The sequence below is a fragment of the Microcebus murinus genome, chromosome 8 (assembly GCF_040939455.1).
Source record: "Microcebus murinus isolate Inina chromosome 8, M.murinus_Inina_mat1.0, whole genome shotgun sequence".
NCBI classification, from domain to species: domain Eukaryota; kingdom Metazoa; phylum Chordata; class Mammalia; order Primates; family Cheirogaleidae; genus Microcebus; species Microcebus murinus.
Genome location: NC_134111.1, coordinates 42,565,775 through 42,580,299, shown reverse-complemented (window position 1 = coordinate 42,580,299; position 14,525 = coordinate 42,565,775). Strand labels below are relative to the sequence as shown.

The following is a 14,525-nucleotide window of genomic DNA, read 5'->3' as shown; positions in this document are numbered from 1 at the left end:
AAAGTTTCTGAAATAAAAAAGGAAATGTTTTGAACTAACTCCTCATGGAGGGGTGGGATTGATCCTTATCATAACTAGTTTTTTTTTTTTTTTTTTTTTTTACAAATTATAATGTGCTATTCTTTTTTTTTTTAATTTGTGAAGGGAAGGTTTTGTATTTTAAGATAAACTAGGACACTAAGTTTTAGAGGCACATATTGCATCAGATTTTAGAACTAAATTTAAATTCATTTTCAATGTTCTTCACTGTGATATATGCAGATTAAAAGGAAAGTGACACACATAAAATCATGTCTGTTAAGCATTTTAAATTTAAAAAAATAGTTTTTACTCACCAAATCTCCCAAGAGGGATACTTTCTGGCATAAATTATCTAGTATCAGTTAGATGGCATAAGGTAATGGGGACAGTAAAGAGCAAATATGAATATAAATATGACTTTCCTGTTAATATTAGCTGACCTCTACCCTCAAGCCAAATGTAGTAGAAAACATTTCTCATTCCTTTTTCCTTTGGTTTCTTATATATGTGGTGCATGTAATGATGTGATGACAAATTGCTGACATGCTTTCTGATGACACCCAGTCCATATCTTCATTTACTTACCCACTCTTCTCTCCACTTCAGAGGTGTGTCCCCAGCATAGTCAACTTACTTTGTATGTCAAAAACATAACCTCTGTTGGTATCAATTTATTTCATTATAAAATGAATACCATATTATAGATGGATTATATATGCTGTTGGACTATAAATGTATATTATATTAAGAATGGGTGAAAATATATGATCTACAAAAGAATTCTATAATCTATATCAATCAAAAATTAGAAAAAAATTTTTGTGGAATCAAATAAATGAGTTAATGTTATTCATAGTTTCAGAGTAGATCTGCTCCCCTTATTAATATGGGAAATTTGAAAAATTATATTTTTCTTATATATTTACTACCCTCAGATTATCTAGAAATGTTTGTGTGAAATGAAAATTTAGACCTGGGCCATCCTTGTCCTTAAAAAAATACTTTTATAAAGCTTTAAGTCTTACAAGATTCAATGGTCTGTTACGCTCCTGAAAATATTTCTAGCAAAATTTTTATCTGATATACAAGTCTGGCATTTTTTTCTTCCTAAAATGAACAATGATGGTTAATATGTGAGTCACAAGTACTGAACAAAGCTTTATCTCCGTGAGGTTAAGTTACATATCAATAAAACTTTGATCTTACTCTAGGAAGAGCAGAACAAGAATTTCTAAAATGTCATTCCAATATTTCTTAGTGTTGCAAGTCAAAGGGAAAGCATCTTCTGAACAATCTAATTCTTAATAAAGTTATATCACAAGAAACAAGAAGCCAAAGAATCTTAACAAATTTGTGATTTAAGCTGACATAAATTTTTAAATTTTTTTATTCAAATTGCCTCAAGAAAAGGGTAGGGTCAGTTGCTAGGTTTTTTCTTTAACTTTCTCTCTTCTATAATATATGATTTTATAATGATGTAACTTTGTGTCACTATGTGTGTTTAATTTTATATAGTCGATGACAATAATCATCTTAAATCACCTCTTGGTTGATGGATTTTGAAAATAACTACTTAAATCTTGACTCAGTATTATTCTGTCCATAAAATTCAACTGTCAATAGGTTAGAAAAATGTATCAGTAGATACCGGCTAATCAGTAATGTATACAGAGCATTCCTTACTCTCCAAGGTCTGAGCATTGCAGAGCAGCACTGGACTATGCAAGTGAGGGCTAACATGATGACTTATCCCAGCCAAAATACAGCTACCAGCTGCCTTTGTTTCACCACCTGGAACCCTGTTGTTTTCTATTGTGTAGCTGCTTGTCCTTAGGGAGGGAAAAATTAATTCCAAAATTTCTTTATGAAAAATGCAATTAGGATTTTTAAAATTTTATGTGTATGTGTATATAATATATATAAACACACATATAAGTATACACATGCATGTGTGCACGTATGTGTGTGCATGTGTGTGCATACGAGTGCATTTCAAAATGGAAGTTAGCTGGACAAATAGAGTATCAGAACAGTGAGTCACATTTTCAAAATCTGTTAAAATTTGTACCTCATTGTTAGATTTCTCCTTGACCCAGTCTTAACATGTGGATTGACAGTTTCTGAATTGAAAGATTAATAAATTATTTCAAAATTAATGAAAAGTAAAATCAAATTCAAGCACATTGTATAGTGTATTGTAAAAAATAAGAATATTTCCTATGTCCCTTTGAAACCCAGTTCTACACCTCAGCGGTTAACTCCTTTTGACCGACTCCTGGTGAATTCCCCCCATACTAAAAGCTCCAGGGGTACAGTCTGTCGTCATAGATCCAGAGCCTCGCACAGTGCCTGGCAATATATAGTCAGTCCTTTGTGTCCCCAGGTTCTCCATCCATAGATTCAACCAACATGGATTGGAAATACTAAAAAAATAAAATAAAAATAAAAATTAGTACAAATAAAACATACTGTATAACAGCTATTTACATAGCATTTACATTGTATTAGGTTTTATAAGTAATCTAGAGATGATTCAAAGTATACAGGGGACTATGCATAGGTAACATGTAAATACCTTGCCATTTTATATAAGGAACGTGATTATCCATGGATTTCAGTGTCTGCAGAGGTCCTGGAACTAGTCCTTGCACTAGGCATTCATTGAATATATGTTGGGAAAAAAAGAACAGATGAATGGATGAAAATAATATAAATAGTACAAAGTTACAAGGTTCATAGTATTTACACTATTGAAAAATCACCTTTCTACTTCATGTCTTATTTATTTTTAAGTTTGCAGAGAGATGTTAGACTTTTAAGTTTTTCAAATACAAATAAGCCACAAACTTGTTTCAGAATCTCCACTTCCTATTAAAATTAACCCTAGAGGTCAATATTTTTAGAGGTTTCTGGTTTTGTTGAACATTTTTTCTTTTTGCATGAGAGCCATCTAGTATTCATCCACTGCATTTCTATACTATAGTTTCTATTTCTATTACTATAGTTCCTATTTTAATTGATTCCTATATGTTTTTAAATACATAGATTATATAGTAGTCTATATAATAGTCAATACCAGCTAGTTCATCTTGTATTTTTAGTTTAAAAATTAATCTAATTACTAATACTAAAACCACAAATTCCATTCATACTTCCACTACTGCTAGTGGTGTGAATGCCTCCTGGAATATCATGTTATCATTGCTTGATTAGAACAGCTTTTGTCATCTTGGACTACTAATATTTCTTCCACTGCTGACTGTGGAAGAGAATACCCTAAAGCACAATGCAATTGTAACACTGATTTGCAGAACTTGAGGGCTAGAAGGCCAAATCATTTCCTTTTTATTAACTGTAATGATGGCTAGTGGTAATTTCCTGCTCTCTACCCATGAATTACGGAGATAAGAAAAATCTATGAACTGTAGTAACAATTTATGTCAGCTAAAATTCAAAGCATTTACTGTTTTCTGGTACTACAGAACAGAGCACATAGTAAACACTCAATAAATTGTGTTTTACAAATGGCATTTTATTATCTTTATCCAAGAGCCCCCCTATTCAGGATGTTGCATGGAGAGACAGAAGTTATTCCCAGAATTGAGTTAACTAAACTTAAAGTTAGTTTAGAATGATTTTTTTTTTTATATCTGTATAGTTCTTTGAGGCAGTGAATTAGAAAATTTTATGTTTATGAATTTAGGTATACTTAACTTTCTTCTTATAGACTACCCATTCTTACATTCATAGAAATAGTATAATTCTAATTTTACTAATGGTATCAGATATAGTTTTAATTTCAAAATGATGTTAAATTAGTTTGATTTTAAAATATTTTGGAGGAAAATACCTTGATGTTTTTGAGATAATTGGAAACATGTAGGCATGTCATACTGATCAGAGTTAGTGTACAGAAAGTGTCATTGTCCACGGGTCTTGCAAGTAAAAAATGCAAACTCAAGGAAAGGGAGCACCAGTGATCTCAATTGAATCTTCAACCAAACTCCAAGTTTTAGGGAATTCCCCTGTTGCTTTATTACTCTAAATATTGTACTCTGAGTTACATAACAAAGTAAAAACTGTTCTTTGTAGTCACTGAGATTTCAAAGTGGTTCTCTGATTAGAACAAAATATATGCCAGTAATTTTAGCTGCCAAATTGTTGCCCTATGAATAATGGTCTTTGAGAAGTGAAATATTATCTCATGGTACAGTAGAAAGAGTTTAGATTTTTCCACAGGCAAAAATGGATCATTTACAAGCCATGTGATCTTGGGGAGATTACATACTCTAAATGTCACTCTCCTCATCTATAAAACAGTGATCTCCTCTATGAATGGAGAATTAAACCCCATAGTACAATATAATTAAGATATTTCACAGAAGTAGATTAGTAAAAATGTAGTAAAGTTTACAATTAGTAAAAATTGTAAACACTACTAGTGTGTCAATGGTAGCTGATCCAGAATTATTTTTAAATTACTAATTTTTCCTTTTGTCTATTTCTAAAATTAGTTTAATTAAAATAAATTCCTCATTTATGGAAATTGGTCTAAATTGCAACACATTTTAAATAATTCAACTATTCCTTCCGAAGGAGTCTGTAGAGAAGTTTAGAATATATACTCTATATTTGTAAATAAATTGGCTACCTCACTAGTAATGTTTGAATGGTAAGAATTATTCATATTAGAGTTAGGATAGCATTTGGTTCTCAAAATAGAAATCTTTGAGAAATTAAGAATAAGAAATACAATGAAATAGTAATTTCTATGGGATCATTGAATTTTCTATTTTCAGCGGTGCTTTGTTATTTAAACAAAAGTCATTTTCAGTGAGGATAAGGTCTTCCCTCTTCTGTCTTGGTGACATAGCTAAGTTTTGCTTCTCTTTAAACTGTCAAGTTCTTCCTCTGATTCATTCAGTGGAACTTGAGATATTTTGGAGGCTTAAGAATTTCCCTGATATAATCACCTGTGCCTAGGCCTTGCCAGGTCTCCTACCAAAGGAAAAGTGTTTATGATTAAACGCATAGAATTGGGCTGTCCTTTATGGTGGCCACTTACCCAAAGGTAGCCATGAGACACTTGAAATAAATATCAGAATAGTGTGACTGCAAGAATAAATTTTTGTTTTCTGTTATCCTAATTAAAACAAATTTAAGTTAAAAACATGAAGCAGTGTAAAATATTTTTGATTAAACTATTGTTTTTGTTAGACACTTTAAACTGCTGAAAATTAGGCTTCTGAATTAAGATGCACTTTAAGTATACAATGGGCACTGTATTTCAAAGATTTAGTACAAAACTGTATAATACTTCATTAATAATTTTTTATATTGTTCCATGTTCCAATGCTATTCCTTTTGATATATTGGATTAAATAAAATATATTGTAATAATTTATTTCATGTTTGTTTTTATTTTTTTGCCATAGCTGCTAGAAAATTAAATTTATACCTGTGGCATACATTTCCATTTTAATGGGAAATGTTCATAGAGAGAGAGGGCTGAAGGAAAATTATTCAGCTCTGAGTTAAGATACCCCACTGAGAATTAATTGCAGGCCTACAGATAAGTCAAGTCAGCCTTAGAATAGGACCTAGGAAAGCGAGAGTAGCTAGTGACAGAAGGGAACAAAAATTGTCTGCTCCTAAAGATTCTAATACAAAAGCTGCTATAGAATTTAGTGCTAAAAACTAGTATATAAAACTATCTTTCAGCTAGAGTACTACCAACAGCTTTACCTAATCAATGATAGCTTAGGTTTTCCCAATCTACTTGAGTATTGGGAAACCTTGATGATATTGTCTCTTTCATTTGTTGGAAAAGAAACAAGAAGTGAGAAAGTTGTTAAAATAATAGAGTAGTTCCCAAAGTAGTTCCAGAACCAACAGCAGTAGCATCACAGGCCAAACTTAATACAGATGTGAATTCCGTAGTCCCATCTAGATAAACTGAATCAAAAATTCTGGGGACAGGATTCAGAAACCTGTGGTTTAAGCCCCCTAGGTGATTCTGAAGTACACTAAAGTTTGAGAACCACTGTACTGGAGTATATAACATTCTTGCTAAATGATGAACAAGATTTGCTCTAATTAATAGGCTGAAATTTCAGTAAGTCAACAGGTATTTAGTGAATAACTAACTATAGGGCCATAATGAATTACTGAAGCTGTAAGGAACTCGTTAATGCACAAGCAGGTCTCCCTCTTCCAACAACTTCTTGCATTAAATCATTAGTTCAGAAAAAAAATCCAGATAAGGATTTTCCTTGTTTGGGATTTAATTATTATTAATTGACTTCTTAATGGAGTGTATTGCTCAGCATTCTCAAACAACTTCTGTTTTATTGTGATATAAGAAAGTCTAATCTGCCACTGTGCTTTTACTGTTCAGAATGTGCACAGAATTGCTGAATGGGATAATGTATTAGCTTAAAGGCATCCCACTATGCTTCCTCCATTTGTGATGAAAAATGATTGTGTTGCCTTTTGAGAAATGTCAAATGATTATGTAACATTTTATGGTGCTGAATTATTTTGGATATGACATTCTTGGTAAGGAAAAGAAATGGTGCTTCAAGAAATTACTTAAGAATCCTACTAATTTTTTGTATTGCAGATTTTGCTTTTGTAAATTAAAAATGAAAATAGGATTGCATTGTTGAAAATTGCTATTCCTGCTGTTAATTTCAGCAGCCTAAATATTTGTTTAAATATTTAAGCTAAGAACAGAAATATTTAAGTTAAAAAATTTTTCATATTTTAAATTCCCACTGAAACCTTTTCTCCTTTATTGTTTATTTTTTTAGAATAGTTTTATTCTACTTTATAAAATAGGTACTTGTTTCAATTTAGTTCCAAATACATAAAAATAATATTTTTCTTCTTTTAAAATGAATAACCCTTTTCTGTATCTTCACATAAATGTCAACATGGATTTAAGAGAAATAAAACATAAAGTTTCCATAAAAATGTGAAATAAAAAGTCAATATATGCATGTAGCTTTGAGTAGATTTTTCCTTTTTTTACAAGAAGAGAAAAGCCAGCAAGAGATCTCTGTTAAGTGCTGTCACCTTGAAGTCTATCTTTCCAAGTCTATCTTTCCCTTTTGTGTACCTTGATACACAACAAAAAAATTAAAATAAACAGGACAAGACTATAAGAACACAGGATTACTTTTGGTATTTTAAAGGTAGGACTTCAGCAAAGAGTTTTCAACGCTAGCACACTGGCGTTTACCATTCATGTCAATATTGAACATTATTGTATTTTATAATCTAAAGCACAAGTAATAATAAAAGCCATCAAATATTTTCTCTTCATTAGTGTTAACAAATGGTATTCTTGCTCACATGCATGACTGATGCCTTCTTAAAACTTAAGTAATTAATGTAGCAATTTGAGCCAATAATGCACTGTTCCATTATGATTGGATAGTAAAGAAATAATATTCTTTACTATGACAAATGAGCTAAACACTTCAAAGGGTACTTAATGGAGTATTTGGAATTAGCACTTGAGGCATGCTGAGGTTAAACTCTTTTAATCAAAATTTTTAAAGATGGAGATAATGGGTGAAAAAACAAACAAATTAATGTCAGTGGTAAGTATGCTCAATAAAAATTTAAAAATACTGACGTTGTACATCACTTTCAGTAAAAGTGACTTGGCAAAAAGTCCTTGAAAAGCTATTTACTTTCCTTTTCTACATTGCGACACGTGGCCATTTTTCTAAACTAGTTTAAGTTCTCTCACCATCAGTCCTTCTTTCTGTTTCGGAAGGCTCAGTGGATGCCCTCAGGATCTACCAATGGGACAGCCATTGTTTGTTGTGGTGGCAAGTTGATAAGAAATCTATTTTTCTTATAAAATATAATGTATGAATATTTATATTTTGTATTCCTGGGCTTTGAATTGTTCCCCGCCCCCATCCATTCTGAGTAACTATTCGTTGTGTGTGTGTAAGTGTATGAAACAACATCCTTTATATTTATGATGCAAAGCCCCTCTCTTATACTGACAGAAAAGACAAATGTATAATTGATGATGCCTTGGACTTTCTAAGGCTTTGAAATAAGAACCGGGCACGCAAATTGTTTCGCCAAAAATGAAAATGTCCTTTTGCATGACAGCAGTTTGTCCTGGTGGCACCTGTGTTTTGCTATGATTCGCAAATTGGTTGAAATTTGGCCCTCGATGTCCTTTTAGCCTAAAATATTCTAGTATTAAACAAAAAGCGGAGGTTGATCATTTATATTTTCTTAAATATGATTTTCAATAAATTCTAATTTTTTGAGCATAAGATATTTTTTGAACAGAACAATTTGATAAAATATGAAGGATTACTTATAACTGCAATGACACACAAAGCAGTCTTCTAAAAATTTAAAATGTGACTTATAATGATTGATAATATCAATGTTCACCTCACCTTTAAAGAACATTAATTTATTGATTATTACTTATGCTCCATGTCATTCCATGATGAATATATAACCGCTTTAGCAAAGATGCATGCAATTCAACAGTAAAATATTTTTCCAAAAACTTAAACAGGAAGAAATATAAATTAAATAGAAAATTCAGGGAGAAAAAAATTAAACACAATATATAGACCATTCAGACCCCACAATTGCTATATTTAAGTATTGAATTTGGCTCTGAATTTCTTGACAGCTTAAGGAAAATGTAGAAAAAGCCAGTTAAAAAGGAGAAAACGTCTGTTTCTAAGAGGAAGCAAAGCTTTCCCTAGTACTTAAAAAACAAAAGATATTTCTCAAGTGTGACTTCACACAGAGGGTTTTTGGTGATAGAATTATAATTGGCTCTTTTCAAACAGCAACCCTGGCAAGTGGGGTCATTTCTTATAGAATCCATCAATGAAAACCAACAACAAAGCATTAAAAGTCAACTCACTGTTACATTTTGAAGATGAAACTGAAAATTTTTAGCAAGAACATCTTTCCAAATATCTTCTCCTAGTCCCATTTCTTTTAGTTGTATTTTTGCTGAATTAGAGACAGTTGATTTTTATTTTATTTTATTTTATTTTTTTCAGCACATTACAGGGGGACAGATGATTAGGTTACATATATTGCCATCGCCCCTGCCCGAGTCTGAGCTTCAATATTTTTGTATCTATCCAGTTTGAGATATAGGAATCCTCCAGTGATGGTTAAGGATCAGGTATTTTTTTTTTTTTTAAAGCAAACCAAGAATCTATTAGTATTAATCCCAAATGGCCATTCAGAGTTTGTCTAGGAATGTTGCAAAGTAAGCAATGGATCTAAAATGCATGGTGTGTTAGATGAATCAGGATATCTGGTCTATCACAACAACTTTGTAATTACTATTTATTTTGTATCTTCCTTATTGAATTGGGAACTCCTTACAGGTGGGACCACTTTTCCTTCATAGTGTAGTGCCTGGTACACATCTCACAACTGATAAAGAAAAAAAAAATGTAATGTAAAAATTTTGTTATAGCTCTTCTATTAACACCTTCTGTGGAACATTTTTCTATTTCTGAATCTTAAAGAGGACGTAGTTTTATTTTTGAGACAGGGTCTCACTCTCTCATCCAGGCTGGAGCATATCATCACAGCTTACTGCAACCTCAAACTCCTGGGCTCAAGCTATCCTCCTGTCTCAGCCTCCTGAGTAGCTGGTACTACAGGCTCACACCACCATACCTTGCTAATTTTTAATTTTTTTTTTTTGTACAGGTAGGGTCTAGCTATGTTGCCCAGGCTGATTTCAAACTCCTGGCCTCAACTGATCCCCCGGCCTTGACCTGCCAAAGTACTGGAATTATAGCTCTGAGCCACTGTCCTTGGCCAAAAGAAGCATACTTTTCAGGCAATATTTTAAAAAAACATTTTGAAAGATTGATTTATTTATACTGCTTATGTTTTTTATGGCAGTGACAGAATTAAACAAAGATATAAGGCATTAGTATATATTGCTGGCCAATATTTATATATATTTTGATTTAAGCCAAAATTTCACCAATAATGCATTTGAACTAGGTTTGTCACCAATATTCCTGGACTAGGAAAACATGAACATTCTCAGAAAATGAGTCCTTAAGGTTTGTTCAAGATTCCATCATACAATACAGTAAAATGTGTAATGAAGATTTTGAGATATCTGTGTATAATTTTCTAAAATTCATGTGTGTCTCTTAAGAATCCTACCATATTATAATACAGGCCAGAGTTTTGGCAAAATTTTTGTTTAAATTTTTTTTTCAAAAGTATTAGCTACAGCAATTTTCTAAGACAGCAAATTCACAAGGAATAAAATTGTAAATTTTAAAAAGTCTTGGGGCCAATTACTTTTATTTTTTTCTTAAAATAGTCTGTTTCTAGGAAAGAGGTTTCCGCTAACAGAAATGGGAAAGGGGTATAAACTATCTATACCTAGATATAGTATCTAGCAGACACAGGAGGACATAGCTTTTAACCTTTGTTTTTCATTTACTGAAAGCAGATATATTTATATTTCTTTAAAGATGGCCTGAACTCACATTACAAATACTATTATTGTTCTTGTCATTATCCACACTTTTCTTAATTTTATCAAGTGTTAAAGAAAGTTCAGAAATAGTCTTTCTTTTAATTTAGAAATGGGCCACTATAAACAGCAAATGCAACAAAGTCAAAATTCCAGCTTCTTAATGTTATGCACTTGATTAATTTGCATGAATTTATGCTGTATTCCTCTAAACTTTGCTGTATTTTCAGAGATGTGACTCTGCCTCTACCTGCAGTTATGAGACCTGGTGTAGTCAGGCCTACCTAGGGAAGAATGGAGAACTTGCTTCTGGTGCTTAGAGCTCTCCTAAGGGCACCCAGCAGATTAGTGCTGCCCACCATGCTATACATCTATAGCGTTTGAAGATCTGCAGGGACAACCTCATTTCATACCTTTAGCATTTATGTCACAGAGTAGGGGTTTGCAAACCATGGCCCATGAGTCAAAAATAGTCCAACAATTCCTTTATTGTGGTTATACATTGTTTTTAGAATGCTAAATTTGTGTTCTCCGATTGCCTTAGGTCCAACTAGTCCTAACTTCCACATCCAACTAGTCCACTTCCACATCTAGACCATCATACTCATTTATAATAACAACTTGGCCCCTGAATATATGTGACTTTTTCATCCGTATGACAACTCTGGTTTTCTACCAGGTAATGTTAGATTTCCCTGTTCTGATAAGAAATGTTACCATCCTAATAGCTACTAATGAATAGATCAGTTCTCTCAGGAAACATGTTTTTCAACAAGAAACAACAATGCCATAATCCAGAGATGCTAAACAGATTACTGACTCTCATCAAACATTATGAGCTTGAAAGAACACCATGTTGAGAAGATTTCTGATGCCAAACCCAAGTTTGGAGCAAAGGGTTACAGTCATTGCTGGCCACAGCCTATGAGAGATTAGAGTTTGTCAAACTTCTGCAGTCCCAATAGATGAGGATTTACCATATTATGCCTCATAACAGAGTGAGTTATGTACTTGCCACATTGCCCCACCATCCTTCAGCTAGATTGCAGCCCTAGGTGGAACTGTATCTTACATATCTGTGTATCCTCATGACACTTATCTCAGAGCTTTACATTTGGAAGGCTACCTATATAATTGGAATAAAATTAAATATGGTGAAAAGAGATTTTTCTTAGCCTTTCTTGTCCTGTTGCAGTATTACACACAAAAAGATTCAGAATTTAAAATTAAGGCAAGATTAAACAAAAACAGGTTTTTTTTTAAAGACCCAAGTAATGGCTATCAAACAAACATGAACACGGCGTGTTTTATTGAATCTACAGCTCTCTTACAGATATCCTGTAGTTGCTAGTGCACAGGAACTGTGATTTATTAAATGTTTACATATGCACTAAGCTAGGCATAATACAGATGATGTTGTGCATAGCTGCTGTTGCTAAGAAACCACAGATAGTACCTGTCCTCTGAAATATTTTCCTGATAAGAACTGTAAAATAATATATTTTGCATTGTCTAAGACAAAGTGGGCAGTGCAGGACATCAGAACAATTATGTCACCTGGATTACATGAGCAGAGAACATGTAAACTTGCTATTGTTAATGAAGTACTTGAGCCCACTAAGCTTACCTGAGGTAGATGGTTCAGCATCTCACTGGATAGAATCTTACAGTCCTCATAGACACTGATTCCTTCAGTTTCAATGGGAAGTTCTCCTTATAAACAGTGTTGGCTGGCTTGTAGTCGTTTAGGTGCTGGGTTTTGTCCTGGCCCCTTATCTATATTGTCACATTCGATTCTGTCAAGAAACTCTTCGGGTTCAGATTGTTATGCACATTTCACAGATAAGAAAAATAATGTTTAGAAAAACAAAGTAAATTTCCCAATGCCATGCAGCTGTTCAATGGTAGATATGAGATTCAGACCTGGGCTTCTCCAATCCCAGCGCCCTTGCTCTTTTTTAGGGGGTCATTGATGTTATATAACAATGATGTTTCATTTAAGCATGACATAGATACAGACTTATTCTAGAATTTCAACTTTCTTTTATATTTGTTCCTTGGGCCTGGTTTTACTTGTCATCAGATTTATATTTTAAGGTGGCATCTTTCTCTGTGCTCTTCTTTGTTCACTTATTCTACTCTTTCTCCCTTCACTTCAAAAGAGTAAAAGACATCTGCTTGTGCTTCTATATCCAGAGAAAATTCATGATCCTGTGGTGTTAGATTTGCTTATAGGAAGGACAGAGGGTACTTTCCTCTCTAGCTGTAGAAATGGTACCAGTCAGAGCAAGGGGTTCACAATTATCTTAAATTGTTTATTGAATCCTGCATATGTACACTACTATGTTGGGTGTAGCTCAAGAGAAGATGAAGAGAAATGGTCTCTGATTTACAGAGAAGGTTATGATGCCTTCTCAATATGACCAGAGGAACCCTCAGTGTCAGAATCTGAATGCAGGTGAGGACTTTCTTCACAGCTTCCTCGACATTTTTCTCATTTGCTGGATTTGGAATTGTAGATTTTCAGAAATAATAATGGTCAGTGAATATTGAAGTGTGAGTTCTGGGAATGGTGCTGAAGAGCTGCTAGGTGCCAAAAAGGGGGTACCCTCTGGACAGACTTTGTGCTACTCCAACCAGAGGAGCTCTATCTGAACTGGCTGTCCCTTAAAAAAGGGGGTATCACTAAAATGAAAAGGAAATTTGACTTTCACCAGTGTAGTCTAGATTCCTCATTTGTTGCTGCTTCCTCCATCCTTACCCTTCTTTGTACCCTTTCACTATCAAACTCTTCTGAAAGTATAAAGTTTGAAATAATTTTATTATAATTTATCTACTGAATTTGGTAATGATAAGAAGATTTTAACAGCGAGAAATTTCATTTTCTAATTACTGAATCATTTAACAATAACATTAAATTATTGACAATATGCCAGGCAAACCTTAATATATAACTAATTAATGAGTCCCTTTGTATCTATGAAATGAGTTAACTAAGAATATAGATTTTGTGGTGACTTATTCATTGTAATGATATAAAAACTAAAGCAGGTTCTTAATTACTGACCAAATGGCAAGATAGTTAAGCATGCAATGAATAGATAAAAAGAAAGAAATACATAGTGTAATTTCACTAGCTCTGATATGTATTTTACTCAAGGTCATATACCAGAACTTTTAAAATTATTAAAATTGAATGGTATCAAGAAATAAAATTAATGTGTTTCTATACATATTAATAAGGTCATTTTTCTATGTTAAATTCTTCTAGGACCTAAACCATATTATAGGTTGAAGTTTGCCCTTTTTGGGAGACATTATCACATATTAATAATAGGAACATATAAATGATACAATAAATATTGGTTTAGTAAGCCTAATTAGCAAGGCAACTTCAAGCAATTCAATCGAGTGAAACCTCTCTGAGACTCTTTTCTCATGTGGGCAATAGGAATAAGCTTAAGAGTATAAGAGTATAACTGCAACACTTAGGTGCACATAGAGTAGTAACATACATTGGGTGTTGGGCAGATGGGGGGGAGGAGAGGATGGGTATATTCACACCTAATGGGTGTGGTGCGTACCATCTGGGGTATGGACATGCTTGAAACTCTGACTCAGGTGGGGCAAACGCAATATACGTAACATAAACATTTGTTTCCCTGTAATATGCTGAAATAAAAAAAAAGAACATATGTATAAGAGAAAAAGAGGAGTAGACACTATAAGGACAGTGATTGTTAAATATTTGCGGAGCTTATTCTGTCAGTCAATGTGTAGATGAATGTACAGAAGGCATAGCTCTAATAGTTTCTCCAATGTTTTCAGCATCTTTTTGTAACCCAGGACTGAGTGGAGTTGCTTGATGAGGGAAAAGTAATGCCATCAGTAGCACACCTATTTCTTATGAGCAAGAACAGAAAGTGTATTGCATGCTCAGATATTAGGTATATGATACATCTGAGTTAGTTCCTGGCACATAGAT

General features: G+C 33.1%; 1 protein-coding gene and 1 long non-coding RNA gene across 3 annotated transcripts in view; one reads left to right on the top strand and one right to left on the bottom strand.

The window, feature by feature from the left end:
- KCNH7 (potassium voltage-gated channel subfamily H member 7) overlaps positions 1-14,525 on the top strand; it is a 477,996-nt gene that overhangs the window by 30,706 nt on the left and 432,765 nt on the right. The window lies entirely within an intron of this gene.
- Positions 12,251-14,525, bottom strand: part of LOC105863207 (uncharacterized) — a 32,664-nt gene continuing 30,389 nt past the window's right edge. The window contains exon 6 of the long non-coding RNA XR_002224262.2: positions 12,251-12,336. This is a non-coding gene — a long non-coding RNA (uncharacterized LOC105863207). The remainder of the gene's footprint in view (positions 12,337-14,525) is intronic.